The sequence below is a fragment of the Triticum aestivum genome, chromosome 2D (assembly GCF_018294505.1).
Source record: "Triticum aestivum cultivar Chinese Spring chromosome 2D, IWGSC CS RefSeq v2.1, whole genome shotgun sequence".
NCBI classification, from domain to species: Eukaryota; Viridiplantae; Streptophyta; class Magnoliopsida; order Poales; family Poaceae; genus Triticum; species Triticum aestivum.
Window position 1 is genome coordinate 169,411,533 of NC_057799.1, and position 18,776 is coordinate 169,430,308.

The following is an 18,776-nucleotide window of genomic DNA, read 5'->3' on the forward strand; positions in this document are numbered from 1 at the left end:
ACGGCGGCGCGGGCGGGCCGGCCTGGTTCGGCTGGGCTTCGGCCCAGTCGGGCGCAGGAGTTTTTTTTAAAACAATTCCGCCGAGACTAAGAAAAATTCTAAAAAATAAAGTAAAATTCTAAAAATGCCAAAATAAAATTTTCACCATCTAAATAAAATATTAGAACAAGATGAACATTTTCTTGGCCCTAAAATACAATTTTGAAAAACGTGCAATTTTCCTAAATTCAAATAAAATAGCAAAACTCCAAATAAAATAAGATTTGATTTTTTTTATTAAATCCTCAATATTTCTTATTTTTGGGAAAGTCATTTTATTCCCTCTCTTATTTTTATAAATGAAATAATTGAAGGTAAAATAAATAAAATCAAATGATCCTATTTTCAAAATTTGAGAAAACCCAAATATGAAAATAACGAAATCCCCAACTCTCTCCGTGGGTCCTTGAGTTGCGTAGAATTTCTAGGATCAAACCAAAAATGCAATTAAATATGATATGCAATGATGATCTAATGTATAACATTCCAAATTGAAAATTTGGGATGTTACAAACCTACCCCCCTTAAGATGAATCTCGCCCTCGAGATTCGGGTTGGCTAGAAAATAGGTGAGGGTGGTTCTTCCGTAGATCTTCCTCTCGCTCCCAGGTGGCTTCATCCTCGGTATGGTGGCTCCACTGAACTTTGCAAAACATGATAACCTTGCTGTGGGTGACTCGGCTGGCATACTCAAGAATCTTGACTGGTTTCTCCTCATAAGTCAAATCACTATCCAACTGAATCGCCTCCAGTGGCACTGTATCTCTCGGCGGTATATCAACTATCTCTGCATGGCACTTCTTCAACTGGGAAACGTGGAACACATCGTGAACTCCTGACAATCCTTCGGGTAATTCGAACTTGTAAGCAACTTCTCCCATACGCTCCAAAACTTTGTATGGTCCTACAAAACATGGCGCTAACTTTCCCTTAACTCCAAAGCACTTAACTCCCCGAAGTGGAGATACACGAAGATAAACCCTGTCTCCGATTTTGTAAACTGTCTCCTTACGTATTGAATCCACATAGCACTTCTGTCTAGATTGGGCTACCTTGAGCCTATCGCGAATCAACTTCACCTTCTGTTCAGACTCCTTAATCAAATCTGGTCCAAACAACTGGAGGCCTCCAACTTCGTCCCATAACAATGGTGTTCTACACCTCCTTCCATACAAAGCTTCGAAAGGGGCCATCTTCAAACTGGATTGATAACTGTTGTTGTAAGAGAACTCTGCATATGGAAAGTTATCGTCCCAACTAGATCCATAATCTAGCGCACAAGCTCTCAGCATGTCCTCCAGAATCTGATTGACTCTCTCGGTCTGTCCATCTGTCTGTGGATGAAAGGTTGTACTGAATTCTAGCCTGGTACCCAAAGTTTCATGTAACTGATGCCAGAACTTTGAGGTAAACTGGGTTCCTCTATCTGATACAATGCTCCTCGGAACTCCATGCAGACATACGATTCTGGTCATGTATATCTTTGCCAACTTAGCACTGGTGTAAGTGGTCTTCACTGGGATGAAATGAGCTACCTTCGTCAAACGATCGACTACAACCCATATTGAGTCATAGCCTAAACGAGTCCTGGGCAATCCCGTGATAAAATCCATGCATAGTTTATCCCACTTCCATTCGGGTATCGGCAATGGCTGTAGCAATCCTGCTGGCTTCTGATGCTCTGCCTTCACTCTCTGACATACATCACAAATTGCTACATACTCCGCAATATCCTTCTTCATTCCGGTCCACCAGAAAGTATCCTTCAAATCCAAATACATCTTGGTATTTCCTGGGTGAATCGAATACAGCGAGTCATGAGCCTCCTGCAGAATCAACTTCCTGATCTCCGGGCCATTAGGCACATAAACGCGGTCCTCAAACCATAAGGTATCATGCTCGTCCTCATGAAATCCCTTGGCTTTTCCTTTGCTCATCCTTTCCTTTATTCCGGCAATCTCCTTGTCTGTCTTCTGAGCTTCTCTGATCTTATCCATCAGAGTAGACTGTATCTCCAATGCTGCAACATAGCCTCTCGGAACTATTTTCAACATAGCTCGCGAAGATCCTCGGCTAATTCCTTCGGTAACTCTCCGGTCATGAGTTTGTTGACATGGCTCTTGCGGCTCAATGCATCTGCTACTACGTTAGCCTTTCCGGGGTGATAATGCAATCTCATATCATAATCCTTTATGAGCTCCAACCATCTCCTTTGCCTGAGATTCAACTCCTTTTGCGTGAAGATGTATTTCAAACTCTTGTGATCCGTGTACACCTCACAGTGGTTTCCGATGAGAAAATGTCTCCATGTCTTCAACGCATGTACTACGGCTGCTAACTCCAAATCATGCGTAGCGTAATTCATCTCATGGGGTTTAAGCTATTGTGAAGCATATGAAACAACTCTTCCTTCTTGCATAAGCACTGCTCCAAGTCCTCGACGAGAAGCGTTGCAGTATACTTCATAATCCTTGCGCTGATCTGGCAGAATCAACACTGGTGATGTAACCAGACGTTTCTTCAACTCTTGGAAACGAGCTTCACATTCCTCAGTCCAGTTGAACTTGGTGTCCTTCTTTAACAGCTCCGTCATGGGCTTAGTAATCCTCGAGAAATTCTTAATGAATCTCCGGTAGTATCCTGCAAGTCCAAGAAAACTCCGGATCTCTCCAACTGGTGTGGGTGATTCCCAGTTTGTCACAGTGTCAACTTTGGTGGGGTCTACTGCTATTCCTTCTTCGGATATAACATGTCCGAGGAATCCAACTTCCTTCAACCAAAACTCACATTTGCTGAACTTGGCATATAACTGATGTTCTCTGAGCTTCTCAAGTACCAAACGCAAATGTTTCTTATGCTCCTCTTCATTCTTGGAGTAGACCAAAATATCATCAATGAACACCACGACGAACTTATCCAAAAACTCCATAAACACCTTGTTCATCAGGTTCATGAAATAGGCAGGTGCGTTAGTCAGACCAAATGACATAACAGTATACTCGTACAGCCCATACCTAGTGGTAAAAGCCGTCTTAGGTATATCCTGCTCTCGAATCTTCAACTGATGGTATCCTGACCGCAGATCGATCTTGGAAAATACCTTAGCTCCTTGTAAGCAGTCAAACAGATCATTGATCATCGGCAGTGTCGGGTGGTAGGTGCGACATATGCCAATGGGTGGCTTATCATGGTGGGTGCCAGTAAGACGTCGCCGGTGCCTGGAAACGGGATGAGGCGAAGACATGCACGCCGGCGAATCTTACCCAGGTTCGGGGCTCTCCGAGGAGATAACACCCCTAGTCCTGCTCTGCGGGGTCTCCGCATGATCACTAGATCAGAAAGAGTAGCTACAAATGCTCCTAGAGCTGTTTGGTTCAAGGGAGAAGAAGAGCAAGGCTAGCTCTTGCTTCCCTCTCTCTATGGTGTGTGTGTGATGCTAAGAAGCCAACCCTTTGCATGGGTGCCCCGGGGGGTTTTTATAGGCCTACCCCCGGGGGTAAAATTGTAATCCGGCTGGGCGCTGGTCCCAGCCGTCAGTGTCTACGCTCGCCGGCTTCTCCGCCGGCCGTTGGGGCCCGCCGACTGGTGGGTCCCGCCAGCTGCCAGCCTCTTGGTCGACAGGCCGGCCCCACCGCCTAGGGTCTTGTCGGCGGCTGCTTACTGTAGCCTCGCCCCTGATGACGAGGGCTCCGTCGAGGTAAGCGTGGCTACAGTGTGCCGCCTCGAGGGCTCTCACTGTAGCCTTACCTCGTCTTGTCTCCTTAATGTGGCACATGCTTCGAGGGAGGGGGTAGCCGGCTTCTGGGGGCCGGCTACGCCCTTGGCCGACTGGGGGAGGCCGGGCCGCCTTCGCGCCTCTCTCTGGCTGAAGGGGCCCGCCGCCCGTGGGCCGTACCGGCGTCTGTCGTGGGTGACGTTGAGGCCAGCATGGCTACAGTGCCGAGCCGGACGGGAGATGGCCGTCCCGTACGGCGTCCTGTGGCCATGCCTGCCTCGGGCTTCGGGGGTAGTGGGCCGCACTGTGGCCACACCCCGTCTTGTCACCGTTAGGTGGGTGTAGTTTTGTTGGGTGCGGTCTTGGCCGGCTTCTTGGAGTCGGCGTTCTTCGTGGCCGGCTCTGGGGAGTCGGCGTTCTTCATGGCCGGCTCTGGGGAGTCGGCATCCTCTATGGCCGGCTTCCTGGAGTCGGCCATCCCGCGGTTATCTTGGGGGGAGGTTGCTGAGGCTGGGTCGCCTTCTGAGAGTCGGCTTCAGAGGTAGCCGGTCGGGGAAGGCGGCCCAATGCTTGAAATGCTTGAAGGCCCAAATGGCCTGATAATTTTTGGAATAGCCAGGGGCAGTCGGTTAGGCTACCCGTGGCTATTTACTCCGATAGTAGTCCCCGAAGATGATTGGTCTTCGAGGTTGGGTAGGAGTCGAGAAGCTCGATCAACTTCCTATCTTGACAAGCCAGCAACTGGGAGCCGACTTTGGTTGGGCGCGCCGTCTCGGCCAAAAAATTTGGAGTCGGAGGGCGGGAGCTCGCCAGCGCGTGCATCGGGCCGCAGGCCGGCCACTTGCCGCTTGCGAACCACGTGGCCTCTCTTGGCCAAAAAGCCTGCCAGCCCACGTGCGCGACGGGACGTCGCCGCAGGGCGGGGGCCCGCCACGCCCATGCCCGGGCCCAGGCGTGGATTCTCTGCAGCCCGAAACCGCCCGCACGTCTCCCTGCGGCTGTTTCGGCACGCTTTTAGGGCGTAATAATCGCGAGGCGTGGGGGGAGTGGGTGCAGTTAATCCCACGTCTCACCCCACGTCCGGCCTCCCCGGCTTCACCTTGCGAAGCTATAAGTAGGGGGAGGGGGGAGAGCGGCAGGCTCTCGCACGCTCCTCCTCTTTCCACCATCTTCTTCCTCCTGCCCTTTCTTGCAACAGCGCCTCGCCGCCGCGCTCTTCCACCACTCGTTCCTCCGCCGCCGCGCTCGTTTTCGCCATGCCTCCCGCCACGGAGCAGTACGGCGGGGATTGGGACAGCTCCAACGTCCACGAGGATCACGTCGAATTCCTCCGCAAGATGCGGCGGCTGCCCGGCGCGGACAAGGTGGAGGTCCGTCTCGCGCCGGCGAAGGAGATTACGCCGGAGCCGCGGGAGGGCGAGCGGGTGGTCTTCCGCTCGCATTTCTTGCGTGGCATCGGCCTGCCCGTGAGCGCCTTCTTCCGCTCTTGGCTCGAGTTCTACCAGCTCCAGCCACACCACCTCACCCCGAATGCGGTGGTGCTGCTGTCTACCTTCGTCACCTTATGCGAAGGCTACCTCGGCGTCCTCCCTACCCTCGAGCTATGGGGGGAGTTCTTCCAGTCCAAGCTGGGCACGCGCACGCAGGGCGTGCCGACTCAGAGTGGCGCCTTCATCGCGATGCAGAGGGTGGCTGCCGACAACCCCTTCCACATCATCACGCTGATCCAGTCGGTGAAGCTATGGCAAAAGTCATACTTCTACGTGAAGAACGTCGCCCCGCAGGGCGACTACGTCAATCTGCCGGCTTACGTAGCCGGCCCACCGGCGGGCAGGCGGCCCCAGTGGTCCTACCGGGCCGTGATGCTTACGCCGGCTGGAACCGCAGCCGTCGCCCGAGTGCGAGCGATGACCCAGTCGGAGGGCTTGTCGGGGTCCGACCTGCTGGCCGCCTTCGTCACGCGCCAGGTACTCCCGCTCCAGAGCCGCCCTCATCTGATCTGTCAGATGAGCGGCCAGCTCGATCCAAGCCGGATGTGTACCAAGGACATGCCGCACGACAAGGTGGCCTATATGGTGAACTACCTCGCGAACTGCAAACTCTCTACAGAGTGGCAGTTCGGCAAGGAGCCATATAGCCGAGCCAATCCGCCGCCCACGGTATGTTCTCCTTGTCTCTTCTTCTTCTCTCAGTTTTGTCGCCGAGTTCCTTTGGCCGACTCTGACTAGTCGGCTTGTCTTCGACAGAGCCCTCTTCTTCGGCCTGCCGGCGGGTCGGACGTGGAGCGCCGATTCGTCCCCGACCAGACGGAGCACGATCTGGAGGACCCCGACTTGGGGGCGGCTGCTATGGACGACAACACCGAGCCGGGCGGTGGCCGAGCCGGCGGCGAAGCAGGCGGCTCCGGGCATGGAGTCAGCTTCGACGACTGGCCGGACGACGACGAGGCCGAAGTCGTCCCGCGCCGTCAGCCGGCGTCTGGCCGCGGCGCGGGTTCCTCCGCTGCACCGCCTGCTCGGGGCGGTGGGCAAAACCGTCGTGCCACGCAGGGTTTGTTCGGCAGTCGGACGAAGAAGCCCCGAGGCGTGGCAGCGGCGACTAGGCGGGAGGAGGTGGCCGCGAAGGCGGCTCGCTTCCGCAAGACGGTGAAGCAACCGCAGACGGTGTCGGCATAAGTTCACACTCTTTTGTGTACTCTTTTTTCTTTTCTCTGGTGGCTCCTGAATCCTTGTCTTTTTCTCAAAACAACCAGAGCTCCATTGTCGCTCGAGCGGGCGGCTGCCGCCTCCGTCGTTGAGTCGCCGAGGGGATCTGGGAGCACCACTCGCCGCGTGGACCCCCGTGCCGACCTTCAGGCGGTGACGGAACGGAATGCGCGGGAGGTGCGGGAGGAGCGGGAGGCGCGGGAGGCGGGGGCGCGGAAGGCGGCCGCCGCCCAGGCGGCGCAGGAGGAGGAGGCGGCGAAGGCGCGCCGACGCCGCAGCCAAGGCCCAAGCGGAGGCTGCAGCTGAGGCGATGGCGGAGGGGGCCTTATTGGTCACCCCACTATGCGTCGCAGCGCCTGGGGCCCCGGAGCCCCCGCCAGAAGAAGCCGGCGGTGACCAGCCGGGGCTGGAGAGGGATGACGACGTCGTCATCCTGGAGAGGGCGCCGGTGCCGACCCCGCCGACTGGGGCAGCTCAAGGCGGCCGGTTTGATCTGCCGCCTGCGCAGTCGGCGGGGGGCGAGCCGGCCGCGAGGACTGAGCTGGCGGTCCGGATGCCGCCGAGCCGGTGCGCGGGGAAGGCTGCGTCAGAGCCACAGAAGGCTGCGTCGGAGCCGCAGCCGGCCGCGGGCTCCAGCTCGTCGGCCCAGGATGTGGAGGTGGCCAGCGCCACCTCGGGGTGGACGCCGGGCGGAGGGACGGCCGTGATGAACGTGGCCGCGTAGGACGTCTGGACCCGGCTCCAGGCCCAGGCTACGGCGCTGAGGCAATACACCGATGAATTCCTTGCGACGCGGGCGGCCATCCGGGTTAGTCTTCTTATCTTGCTTCTTCTTGATCTTGATTTCTTCCGTGGGGGCACGTCAGCGCACCCACTGGGTGTAGTCCCCGAGTTCCGAGTCGGCTGCTGAGCAGGCGGCTTGGAACTTCTTAGTGGATTTGGCTTTGCTATTCTTGTTCTTACTTCGATCTTCTGCCTGTCTTGCAGGACTACCACAATCTTCGCGCGACTGCCTTCAACTCCCAGGCTCGGGAGCTGACCCAGAAGACCACCGAGCTAACTGAGAGCCGGGGTAAGTGCTTTGTTCTTTATCTCACGTGGGGGCGCGTCAGCGCACCCACTGGGTGTAGTCCCGGAGATTCGGGCCGACTGCTGAGCAGTCGGGTCGGATCTTCCTTGATGACTTCCTCTTATTGTTTCTTCTTTTTCTGCCATCCCTGCAGCGGCCAACGCCGATCTGAGGGCACAGCTGGGAGAGTCTCAGACTGCCCTTCGTGCCAAGGAGGCCGAGCTTGCCGCCTTGGTGCAGGAACGCGACCGCCTGGCCAAGCGGTTGGCCGACCAGGAGGAGGGCCACAAGGCGGCTCTAAAGGCGGTGCAGGACCGCGAGGCCGCCCTCCAGGTCGAGTACGAGACAGACGCGGCTGGCTGGGCTGAAGCAAGGCAGACTCTGATCAATGGCTATAGTTAGATTGAAGATCTGGTTGACGGTAAGCCGCCTACTTCTTCGTCCTTTCTTGCCGTCTGCCGCTTTTGGCTCGTTTTCTGACTTGGTGTTTTCTCTTCATTCTCTTTCTTTCTTGCGCAGAGTACTTCCTTGGCTACTCTACCGCCGCCAACCAGATCATCGAGGCCCGCCGCCAAGCGCGAAGGCAGGCTGGCTTCGAGATTGCACCAAGCCCTGGCCGTTCGCTGGAGGAGCAGCTCTTGGCGATCCAGGCCCGTCTCCAGCCGGCTCACCGACTGCTTCGCCGGCTTCAGCGTGCTAGGGCGCAAGTATTGGCCGCCCTCTGGCCCGGCGAAGTGGTTCCCCGCACCCCCAGTCGGACTGCCGACTGGCTGGAGGTGGCGGTCGGTCGCTTCGAAGCCTGGAAGGCCTCGGCGGCCGGTCCGGCGCCAGGCGGGCGCTGGAGTTCGTCAAGGCCTGGTACCCCGGCCTGAGTCTGGACCAGCTGGCTACCTGGCGGCAGCAAGCCGACACGGAGCTGGAGACGGCGCGGCCGGCGGGCTTCAGCGATCGCCGACTACACCGACACCAGCGTCTTCGCCCCTGAGGTAGATGACAACGGTGTCGCCCAGCCGGAGGAGTGGTTCGGGCTGAACCCGGCAGACGGTGAAGACTCGGCGGAGGAGATCGACTCCAGCAACGAGGGCGAGGAGGAGGAGGAGGAGGGTGAAGACGCCGAGCCGGATGGTGGAGCGGCCGACCAGCCTCAGCCTGACCGCGCCTCCAGCACCACGTCACGCGCGGGTGCGTCGCCTGCCACCGGTGGTGACCAAGCCGAGACCCGCCAGCCGGCCACTCCTTCAGCCGGCGACGCCGTCTCCACCGACCAGCCTGGCTCCCACACCGCGCCTTAGTCTAGTCTGCTATCTTTTGTTTTCCTGTCTTGTCACTTTTGGAACAATATTTTGTTAAGTCTGCACAATTCCACCCACTGGGGGTGTATTCGAACTATGTCGATTGCCGGCCTGTTGGGGGCTTTATATGTATATATGACTTATGCATGCATTTGGCTTTTCCTTGTTCTTTGCTTTTCATCCTTCTGCTGTTTCCTTTGCCGCCCTCCCTTGGTTGCCGCCTCCCCAATCAGACAGTTGCTCTGCAATCTGTAGCTGGGGAAGTGCTTGGCCGATTGGAAGGGCAAGTACTCTAGCTTTGTTGGATTAGAGCTAAGTGTTTAGGAAGCCGGCCAGCCGGCTGTTCTGACAGCCGGCAAGCGTGGTTGGAGGCCGTCTTTTTGCTATATAAGTTCGTTAGTCCTTAGCCGTTTTTCGTGTGGGCATCCTTTCTGCCTTGTCTCTTGTTAGTCGGACAGTCGGTTCTTGGAGCTGCGACTTCCAACAAGAGAGGACTCGGGAGCCGACACACTACTTGTCTGACTTCAGGTAGAACTTTTAATATAGCTCAAGGCGGCCAGTCCCCGGGCCGACTAGTCGAACCCGGTGCCAGACAAGAAATCAAATGTAATAATACATTCATGGATATGACACTCGTCATTCATAGATAAATAAAGGCAGTCCCCGAGTACTGTTCGGGGAGCCTGTTGGTTCGTACTTAATACAAAAGGGTAGCATGATACATACTGTTTTCAACTGTAAAATCTTCTCAGGAGGTTCGCGTTCCATGGTCGCTCCGACTCCTTGCCGGAGTCATCTCTCTTGCGTGCTCTTGGTTTTTGCGCGTCGATCAAGTAGTAGGAGTCGTTGCCTAGTGCTTTGCTGATGACGAAGGGGCCTTCCCAAGGGGCCGAGAGCTTGTGCTAGCCGGCTGTTTGCTGGATCAGCCGAAGCACAAGGTCGCCCTCTTGGAAGGATCTTGGCTTGACCTTGCGGTTGTGGTAGCGGCGCAGCCCTTGCTGGTAGATGGCGGACCGGCTGAGTGCTAACAACCGGCCTTCTTCTAGTAGGTCGACGCCGTCTTCTCTTGCTTCCTTGGCCTCCGCCTCCGTGTACATGGTGACCCGAGGCGAGTCGAACTCGATGTCGGTTGGGATGACAGCCTCGGCACCATATACAAGGAAGAACGGAGTGAAGCCGGTTGACTTGTTGGGTGTAGTGCGCAGACTCTAGAGGACAGCCAGCAGCTCATCGAGCCAGCAACCGGCCGATCGCTCCAGTGGTACAACCAGTCGGGGCTTGATGCCGGAGAGGATGAGTCCATTTGCTCGCTCGACCTGGCCGTTTGACTGCGGGTGGGCAACGGACGCTAAGTCCAGTCGGATGCCCTGCGTCGCGCAGAAACGTGCCAGTGCTCCTTTGGCAAAGTTTGTGCCGTTGTCGGTGATGATGCTGTGCGGTACGCCGTACCGAGTAGTGATGTCAGTGATGAATGTTACGGCAGTCAGCCTGTTCGGCTTCTTGATCGGCTTCGCTTCGATCCACTTTGTGAACTTGTCCACAGCGACAAGTAGATGTGTCAAGCCGCCGCGGGCTGTCTTGAAAGGGCCCACCATGTCCAGTCCCCAGACGGCAAAGGGCCAGGTAAGGGGAATGGTCTTGAGTGCAGAGGCCGGCAGGTGTTGCTTGGAACTGAAGACTTGGCATCCTCTGCAGCTCTTGACTATCTCTTTGGCATCTTCCAAGGCAGTCGGCCAAAAGAAACCATGGCGGAAAGCCTTGGCCACAAGTGATCTTGAGGCTGCGTGGTGGCCGCATTCGCCTTGGTGGATATCCTTGAGGATTGCCACTCCTTTTTCTGGCTCGACACAACGCTGGAAGACTCCAGTGACGCTGCGCTTCACAAGCTCTCTATTGATTATTGCATATGCTCCGGCTCGTCGTTGCACTAGTCTTGCTGAGATCTCATCAGCCGACAGCTCTTTGCTGACTAGGAATCTGAGGATGGGCTGGGCCCAAGATGGAGCTGTGACTTCTTCTTCTGTTAGCGTAGCCACCATGACTCGGGTGGGTGGGTTGGGTGGCGTGGAGTTGGAGTCGGCCACCGCTTCTTGCGTTGCTGCAGTCCCCGGGCCGACTGCTGCAGTCCCCGGGCCGACTGCTGCAGTCCCCGGGCCGGGTTCTGAAGTCCCCGGGCCGGGTGCGACTACGGCAGTCCCCGGGCCAGTTGTCGAAGTCCCCGTGCCGCCTGCGGGGTTCCTCCAGTCGGATCCAGCTGCATCTGGCGCAGGCGGTACGAAGATAGAGTCCGACTCTGGAGACGGCTTGATGGATGGCTTGAGGAGGCGCTGGAGGGAGACGCCAGTCGGTATGGCTTGACGGGTGTAGCCGATCCATGCTAGGGCATCTGCTTGGTCGTTGTCGGCCCTTGGTACGTGAAGGAACGCGCACCCTTCGAAGTACCCGCTGATCTGCTGGACGAGGAATCGATAGCTCGCCATGTTCGCGTCCTTGGCGTCCCAGTCGCCAGACGACTGCTGGACCACCAAGTCTGAGTCGCCGTAACACAGGATCCGGCGTATGCCGAGCTCTTTGGCTAGCCGGAGCCCATGTACGAGTGTCTCGTACTCTGCCACATTGTTGGAGGCGGCGAAGTGGATCTGCAGCGTGTACTTGGGCTTGTCGCCTTTGGGAGAGGTGAGGACGATGCCGGCTCCCAGGCCGGTGCGCATCTTGGACCCGTCAAAGTGCATCCGCCAATGGGTAGAGTCGGGAGCCGGCGGTAGGTCCTGGGTCTCGGCCCAGTCGACGAGGAAGTCGGCCAGTGCTTGGGACTTGATGGCGGTGCGGGGTTGGTAGAAGATCGTGTATGGTGCCAATGCAATGGCCCACTTAGCCACCCGGCCGGATGCATCCCGGCTGCCTATGATCTCGGCGAGCGGGGCGGTGCACACGACCGTGATGGGATGCTCTTGGAAGTAGGGCTTCAGTTTCTTGGCGGCGAAGTACACCCCATAGCACATCTTCTGGTAGTGCGGGTAGTTCTATTTTGAGCTGGATAGCACTTCGCTTAGGTAGTACACCGGCCTCTGGACTAGCTGGGCTCGGCCTTCTTCCGGGCGCTGGACCACAACAACTGTACTGACTACTCGGCTAGTCGCGGCAATGTAGAGGAGCATGGGCTCCTTCTCAGTCGGCGCTGCCAGGACAGGCGGAGTGGTCAGCATCTTCTTCAACTCGTGGAAGGCTTGGTCGGCTTGGTCATTCCACTCGAAGTGAGTGGACTTCTTCATGAGTCGGTACAGGGGGAGAGCCTTCTCTCCTAGTCGGCTGATAAAGCGATTCAGGGAGGCCAAGCACCCGGTGAACTTCTGCACATCTCGCAGTTTGGTGGGAATCTCCATCCTCTCGATGGCCTTGATCTTTACAGGGTTGCACTCGATGCCGCGTTCGGAGACCAGGAAGCCTAGCAGCTGGCCGGCTGGTACTCCGAACACGCACTTCTCGGGGTTGAGCTTGATTTGGAATCGGCGCAAGTTGGCGAATGTTTCTTTGAGATCTTCCAGCAGGGTACCGCGCTTCTCTGTCTTCACCACAATGTCGTCTACATAGACGTGGGCATTTCTTCCGAGTTGCTTCAGGAGGCATTTCTGCATGCAACGCTGAAAAGTGGCACCGGCATTCCTCAAGCCGAATGTCATAGTCAGGTAACAGAAAGCTCCAAATGGTGTGATGAAGGCAGTCTTCAGGTGGTCTGCTGGGTCGAACTTGATCTGATGGTACCCTGAGTAGGCATCCAAAAAACTCAACAACTCGCATCCGGCTGTGGAGTCTATCACTTGGTCAACCCGTGGCAGGGCAAACGGATCCTTGGGGCAGGCCTTGTTCAGGCTGGTGTAGTCTATACACATGCGCCACTTGTTATTCTTCTTCAATACCAGAACTGGGTTGGCAAGCCACTCTGGAAAAAACACTTCCATGATAAAGCCAGCGGCAAGGAGCCGGGCTATCTCTTCTCCTACGATTCTTCGCTTCTCTTCTGACAGTCGGCGGAGGGGTTGCTTGACCGGCTTTGCGTCGGCTCGGACATGTAATTTGTGCTCGGCGAAATCCTTCGGGACACCCGGCATGTCCTTTGGGGACCATGCGAAAATGTCTCGATTCTCACGGAGGAAGTCGACGAGCTCGCCTTCCTATTTACTGTCCAAGTTCGCCCCAATGACGGCAAACCTCTCCGGATTCTCCGGGTCCAGAGGTATCTTCTTCGTCTCTTTGGCAGGCTGGAAGGAGCCCTGTGCATCACAATCTTTGGGGTTGGGGGACAGGGCCGGCTGCTTGCCGGCCATGGCCACAACCCGCTCCAGCATCTTCTTCTCTTCTGCCACTACGAGGGACTCGGCCAGCCGGCTACTGGCCATGGCACACTCGATGGACTTCTTGTAATCGCCGGCTACCGTGATGATCCCCTTCGAGCTCGGCATCTTCATCTTCAGGTAGGCGTAGTGGGGCACAACCATGAACTTGGCCAGAGCAGGTCGGCCAAGCAAAGCATGGTAGGGGCTCTCCAGATCCACTACTTCGAACCAGATCGCTTCTCGGCGAAAATGATCTTTGTCTCCGAAGAGAACATCCATTTTAATCTTGCCGATTGGGGAGCAAGACAAGCCGGGGACGATACCATGGAACACGGTTCGGCTTGGCATAAGCTGCTTCGCCTTGATGTTCAACTTCTCCATGGTATCGCGGTACAATATATTGATACTGCTTCCGCCATCTATCAGGACGCGGGAGAATCGGGCAGCTCGCCTCTCCGTCGCGAGGGTAACATCCAAGACCAGTGCATAGGAGCCAGGGGATGGCATCACCTCTGGGTAGTCGGCCTGGCTCCAGCTGATTGGCTTTTCTGACCAGTGCATGAACTCAGGAACGCTAGAGGCGACTGCGTTGACCTCTTGATGCTGACGGCGCCGACTACACTTGTCATCGGCTTGGCTGGTGAAGACGACGTAGGCGGCGTGCTCTTCAGGGAACTCGTCTTGGATGGCTCCGACTGCCGGCTGAGCCACCGACTGTTGGGGGGCTGGAGGCGGCGGGCCGGGAGGCGGAGGCGGCAACAACCCTTCGCCCTTGGAGATTCGCGTGAGCCAGTGGCATTTTCGGGTCGTGTGGTTGGACGACTTCGCGCCGCTGTGGAACTTGCAGGGGCGTCGAGAGTCTGCTCATAAGAGAAAGCCGGCTGCCAAGCCGGCCTGCCACCCTTTTTCTTGGGAGCCGGCCGCTCTTCGGGCTGCTCATCTTCAACTGTGGCCACCTGCCGACTGGTGGAAGGCGGCATGGGGGCCTTGCGCTTGTGATCGTTCTGGTAAGGGCGCCGATTGGAGTCGCCAGCCGGCGTCTTTGGAGCCGGAGCGATCACCTTCCCAGAGGCGTCCACTCGGAGCTCGGTCTTCATCGAGGAGTCGGCCGTGGCGTACTTGTCCGCGATGATCAGCAACTCGTTGAGGGTAGCCGGCTCATCGCAGAGGAGTCGGTGCTTGAGGAGGGTGCCCTCTCGGCACCCGGCGGTGAAGTACTCGATGGCCTGGACCTCGTGCACCCCCTCGCAGGAGTTGTGGAGCTCGGCCCACCGCGTGAGGTAGTCGCGGGTCGACTCGTTGGGCCCTTGGACGCATAGGGAGAGCTGGCGAGGCTTGGGAGGCCACTTGTACGTGCTGGTGAAGTTGCGGACGAAGACTTCTGTGTAGTCCAGCCAGCTCTTGATGCTGTAGGGCTTGAGGCTGTTGAGCGAGGTGCGCGCCGTGCCTTGCAGCATGAGGGGGACGTACTTTACGGCCACGCGCCGATTGCCGTTGGCTATACTGACAGCAGTGGAGTAGTCGATGAGCCAATCTTCCGGCTTCACGGAGCCATTGTACTTGGGTGTGTCTCTGGGGAGCGAGAACCCTTTGGGGAAGGGCTCGTCGCAGATGCGGGGGCCAAAGCATGGCGGGCCGACATCGTCTTCTTCTTCTAACGCCAAGGATCGAGCAAGGCGGTCGATCCGGTGGCGGGCGTCGTTCTCGCCGACTCCTTCTCGGCGGCCTAGTCGGTCACCAAGAGTCGGGTGCACGACGGGCGGCGGGGTGAGGCGTCTCTCTCTTCGAGGCGGGGGAGGAGGCAGGTTTCCTTGGCACTCCACCGCTCAAGGGCGGCCTTCCACGTCGCGCTCGATGGTGATACGAGTCCGGCTACGGCTAGCAGCCGGCTCCTTGTCTTTCTTCTGGCGGGTGCCGCTCACAATCGGCGAGCGGGATGTCGCGGCGTGCTCTCGGCGCGGGAGATGACTATCGGCGCGGGCGCCGGCTTCGTGCCGTTCTGCAGCCGCGTCGATCAGCTGCCGGATCCGTCTTGTCATGTAGGGGAGCTCATCGGCTCCCAGCCCATTTAGCTCTTCAGCGGCCGCCTGAGCGGCTCGCAGATTCTCGAGCGGTGTGGCGTAGACGGGGCGATCTGCCCCAAGCATGCTGGCAATAGCCGCGCCGCGCTTCTGGACGAAGCTGGCTCGGCTCGGTCCGCTAGGCGGCGGCGTACCAAAGGCGGCGCGGTCGACTTCGCGCTGGTGGGCCTCGGTGAGGCGTCTCATGGAGGCTATCTTCTGGCCCTCCACGACGAGGGCGAGGCGACGTGCCTCCAGGGTCTCGGCGTCGGCGTCGGCCGGGATGGGGACGGAGAGGTCGTGCATCACCGCTTGCAGGGCGTCGTGGGCATTCTCGCCCGAGTTGGCGACGTGGCTGATGACCAACACTTCGGTGACAGCGATGCTGCCACTGTCAGCTCGAGGGAGAGGATCGTCGAAGACCACCACGTCGGAGGGGTAAGCATCGAGCGATGCCGTGTCGGAGTCGACGAGCATCGGGTCGGTGGAGCCGACCGACTCCACATCTACAGCGGGCTCGCTAGAGACGTGAAGCTGGTCGAGGAGGCTGACGAGGCGGCTCTCGGGGTAGTCCGTGCCTGCGTCGGACGCAGGCTCGTCGGAGATGCGAGTCTCGCCGAGAAGATCGGCGAGGCAGCTCGCCGCGCAGGCGTCGTCGACGCCTTGCAGCGCGTCGAGGCAGACGCCATCGGGCGCAGCAGGCTGGCTGTGCTCGCAGGGGAGGAAGAGGGTTCCTGTCCAGAACAGGTCTCCGGACGACGGTGCACCTGGCCCCATGGTGGGCGCCAAATGTCAGGTGGTAGGTGCGACATATGCCAACGGGTGGCTTATCATGGTGGGTGCTAGTAAGACGTCGCCGGTGCCTGGAAACGGGATGAGGCGAAGACATGCACGCCGGCGAATCTTACCCAGGTTCGGGGCTCTCCGAGGAGATAACACCCCTAGTCCTGCTCTGCGGGGTCTCCGCATGATCACTAGATCAGAAAGAGTAGCTACAAATGCTCCTAGAGCTGTTTGGTTCAAGGGAGAAGAAGAGCAAGGCTAGCTCTTGCTTCCCTCTCTCTATGGTGTGTGTGTGATGCTAAGAAGCCAACCCTTTGCATGGGTGCCCCGGGGGGTTTATATAGGCCTACCCCCCGGGGGTACAATTGTAATCCGGCTGGGCGCTGGTCCCAGCCGTCAGTGTCTACGCTCGCCGGCTTCTCCGCCGGCCGTTGGGGCCCGCCGACTAGTGGGTCCCGCCGGCTGCCGGCCTCTTGGTCGACAGGCCGGCCCCACCGCCTAGGGTCTTGTCGGCGGCTGCTTACTGTAGCCTCGCCCCTGATGACGAGGGCTCCGTCGAGGTAAGCGTGGCTACAGTGTGCCGCCTCGAGGGCTCTCACTGTAGCCTTACCTCGTCTTGTCTCCTTAATGTGGCACATGCTTCGAGGGAGGGGGTAGCCGGCTTCTGGGGGCCGGCTACGCCCTTGGCCGACTGGGGGAGGCCGGGCCGCCTTCGCGCCTCTCTCTGGCTGAAGGGGCCCACTACCCGTGGGCCGCACTGGCGTCTGTCGTGGGTGATGTTGAGGCCAGCATGGCTACAGTGCCGAGCCGGACGGGAGATGGCCGTCCCGTACGGCGTCCTGTGGCCATGCCTGCCTCGGGCTTCGGGGGTAGTGGGCCGCATTGTGGCCACACCTCGTCTTGTCACCGTTAGGTGGGTGTAGTTTTGGTGGGTGCGGTCTTGGCCGGCTTCTTGGAGTCGGCGTTCTTCGTGGCCGGCTCTGGGGAGTCGGCGTTCTTCATGGCCGGCTCTGGGGAGTCGGCATCCTCTATGGCCGGCTTCCTGGAGTCGGCCATCCCGCGGTTATCTTGGGGGGAGGTTGTTGAGGCTGGGTCGCCTTCTGAGAGTCGGCTTCAGAGGTAGCCGTTCGGGGAAGGCGGCCCAATGCTTGAAATGCTTGAAGGCCCAAATGGCCTGATAATTTTTGGAATAGCCAGGGGCAGTCGGTTAGGCTACCCGTGGCTATTTACTCCGACAGGCAGTGGGTACTTGTTTTTGATGGTCACTTCATTCAGTCCTCGATAATCAACAACCATCCTTAATGATCCATCTTTCTTCTCCACTAGAAGCACTGGCGATCCCCAAGGTGAAGAACTTGGGCGAATATAGCCTTTATCCAGCAACTCCTTAATCTGCTTCTTAATCTCCTCCAAATTCTTTGCGGGCATCCTGTACGGTCTCTTAGATATTGGCCCTGTGCCTGGCAAAAGCTCAATCAAAAACTCAATATCTCTATCCGGTGGCATGCCTGGCAAGTCCTCTGGAAATACGTCAGGGAAATCCTTCACCACTGGTACTTCCTCCTGTACAACTCCTGATAAAGAATTCACCTGAGTCCTCTTCGGCACATGCCGGGATACATACTTGATCCTTCTTCCTTCTGGGGTGGTAAGCAAAATCGACTTACTAGCACATTCAATGTTCCCTCCATACTTCGTTTACCAATCCATGCATAATATCACATCAAGTCCTTGCGATTCCAATACTATTAGGTCCGAGGGAAACACGTAGTTACCAATCCTTAATGGTAACCGATCACACCATAGACTAGCCATATACTCAGCTCCTGGCGAGGTTACTAACATGGGTGACCTAAGGGCTTGGGTTGGCAATTCATACTTATCCACAAATCCCCTTGATATGTATGAATGCGATGCACCAGTATCAAAAAGAACGAGTGCAGTAAATGACTTAACCAAAAACTTACCTATTACTGCATCTGGCTGGGCTTCAACCTCCTCCACGCTAACGTGGTTCACATGTCCTTTGTTGAAAGGGTTGGGCTTCTTCCCAGAGCTTCCATTGCCATTTCCATTCTTAGCTTTAGGACACTCATTAGCATAATGTCCAGTCTTCTGGCACTTGTAGCAAGTGACTTGGCTCAGATCTCTCTTAGCTGGGGTCGATGGGTTGGTACGGTTCTGTCCGTTGCTTCCTCCATTCCCATCACCATTCTTGGGTCCACTATGGTTGTGCGAACCTCCTGCTCCATGGGTATGCTAAAAAGGTCCTCCCGAATTCGGGGTAAAACGTGGCTTCTGATGAGCTCCAGAATTGTACTTCCCTTGTCCATACTTCCTCTTGCGGCTTTCAATCTTCTGCTGCTTCCCTTAAATTACGAGAGCTCTATCTACCAACTCCTGGTAGTTGTTGAAGGTTGCTACCATCAACTGCATGCTCAGCTCATCATTCAGCCCTTCCAGAAACTTCTCCCGCTTGGCTGCATCTGTAGCAACGTCATCTGGGGCATAACGTGCTAACTTACTAAAGTCCTCCACATACTGGCCTACGGTGCGTCCTCCTTGGCGTAAGTTGCGAAACTCACGCTTCTTCATGGCCATAGCTCCTGCTGAAACATGGGCAGTACGGAAAGCTTGCTGAAACTGGTCCCATGTGACAGTGTCGATGGGGTGAGTGGCTGTGTAATTCTCCCACCATGATGCTGCGGGTCCATCTAGCTGATGTGCGGCAAAACGCACTCTCTCCGCATCTGTGCATCCTGCAGTGGTCAACTCCCTT